The 2,429-nt window shown below is 45.0% G+C and overlaps 1 non-coding gene across 1 annotated transcript; it reads right to left on the reverse strand.

Moving 5' to 3' along the window:
* Nucleotides 1–71, reverse strand: TRNAG-GCC (transfer RNA glycine (anticodon GCC)). Its single transcript has one exon. It is a non-coding gene; the product is annotated as a tRNA-Gly (tRNA).
* Nucleotides 72–2,429: the final 2,358 nt, after the last annotated feature.

The raw sequence follows: 2,429 nt of genomic DNA on the forward strand, positions 1-2,429 counted from the left end.
TGCATTGGCCGGGAATCGAACCCGGGCCTCCCGCGTGGCAGGCGAGAATTCTACCACTGAACCACCAATGCTCACATAGAATGCTGACATAGAATGCTGACATAGAATGCTGACATAGAATGCTGACATAGAATGCTGACATAGAATGCTCACATTGAATGCTCACATTGAACGCTCACGTCGAGTGCTCATATTGAATGGTCACATACATATAGAATGCTCACATACATATAGTGCTCACATGTTATGCCTGTGAAGATTTATGGAGACATTCTGTATCTTCTACTCAATAACATGAGGTTCATAAGTGTTTATGTTATTATTCTCCTGCCTCATTTTATAGGAACATAACAACAAATAAAACTGATGTGCCAAATTGTACCCAACCAAGCCTACTGACTTTGAAGGGGTTCATTGGGTTTCCATCATGGTGCCCTAAATTTTTCAGAACAGATTTCAGTCATTTTCAGAAGAATCTGTGATGGGGGGCACAACATACAGGTAACCAAAAGTTGAGTGGAAATTTTGCAATTATACTTACCAAATAAAAATATATCCAACACATGAATGGGTTAGGATCACAAATAAAGTAATGGTTTGCAAGCTTTCAACATTTTGCAACTTTACCTCCAGTATTCATATTTTATTAAGGTTGTTATGATTTTACACCAACAAATGAATGTACTTGAAATTGCTTTGTGACTATATTTTGGGGTCTCCCATCTTTTTTTGGGTCACCTACTGGTATTACTTCTATAGAGAAATTAAATCTGTTCGGCTATTTTGTCTCTGGGCTTCTAACAACCAGTCGACCCACTCTGTCACCCATCTGGTTTGGCTATAGGCCACTCCCAAGGGTGCTCTTTAAGAGGACCCCTGGCCTTCACCCTTAAACCCCTATACAGGATATCTAGACTTCGCTGCAGGAGACCACTAGGTGGTTTTATGTGCACAATATGTTGCACAACTATACTGAATAGCCTGATTGTCCAATTGATTGACCATGTGATGAAGAAAAAAACTTTCTGGGCCACCAGGTTGTCACTTATGATTACCTTATCTGGTGTGGAGACATCACCAAATATGAGAAGCTCCAAAAGAATGGAATTTAATGGTACTGTCTGACAGGTTAAGGGGCCACTACAAGGGCCCATCATCTGTTTTTTGCTCAAATATGATTCTTGACCCAAGATGTACTTGAGGTCCATCAATCGAAGCACTTAGTAACTAGTGTATAGAACAGTGTTTCCCAACCTTTTTTGGCTCGGGGAACCCCCTTGCTACTAAACCAACGCGTTTCTGTTCGACCAGTGTATTACATAGACCAAACGTCATCAGGGGTTAAAAGGTGCAAAGAGTAGTTACACATATAAAAAATTTGCTATATATAAGATATCTACTTCATAAAGTGCAGCTAGTGGCCAAGGTAGGAGATTTATAATTACAAACAAAAAGAGGTGGTCCGGCACTGCTGCCCAAATGAAACCGGTCCCAGGACAAAAAGTCAGGAACTGTTCACACAATCCATGCGGTGCCGGGGGTGCAATCCACAAAGCAGGGACAAGTATTGAGCAGAACGGTAGAAAACGAAAGGATGCACTCACCCGGGAGTCTTGATAGCAGAAGACTTTATTGGTACATCAGTACAGGACAACAGGAGGGTAGGCACAGAGGAGCGACCTCGCAGCGACAGGCTGTTTCCTGCGCACAAGGCGCACTTCTTCGGGCTGCTGCTCCGAGCAGCAGCCCGAAGAAGTGCGCCTTGTGCGCAGGAAACAGCCTGTTGCTGCTAGGTCGCTCCTCTGCAGCAGCCCGAAGAAGTGCGCCTTGTGCGCAGGAAACAGCCTGTCGCTGCGAGGTCGCTCCTCTGCGCCTACCCACCTGAGTCCTGTACAGATGTACCAATAAAGTCTTCTGCTATCAAGACTCCCGGGTGAGTGCATCCTTTCGTTTTCTACCGTTCTGCTCAATAGGAGATTTATAATGTTTAGTGTAAGGTACAATAGCCAACAATAATAATAATAATACCCCCCAGCAGGAAGGATAACCTGCTACATAGGTCAATGCCAAATAAACAGGGGGATTAATCGTTCCATCTCCTCCTATAGCTTATGCATTCCACTGAGATACCAGGATTAGCATAGATAAAGGGCCAATTGACCTTTACCCCATAGAGAAGTCTATGGGGGCATTTTGACCTTTACCTATAAGGGAAATTGACACTGTATGTCAGGCTTAAAGGACATCTGCAGCTTGATTAACACTTATCCCCTATCCACAGGATAGGGGATAAGTGTTTGATCGTGGGGGGCCCGACCGCTGGGACCCCCTGTGATCTCCTGTACAGGGCCGCGGCTGTCCCGTGCAGGGGGCGTGCCAGCCGCAGCATGACGTTGCGCCCGGCACGCCTCCTCCATACATCGCTATGG

The sequence above is a fragment of the Hyla sarda genome, chromosome 4 (genome assembly GCF_029499605.1).
Source record: "Hyla sarda isolate aHylSar1 chromosome 4, aHylSar1.hap1, whole genome shotgun sequence".
Lineage (NCBI taxonomy): Eukaryota > Metazoa > Chordata > Amphibia > Anura > Hylidae > Hyla > Hyla sarda.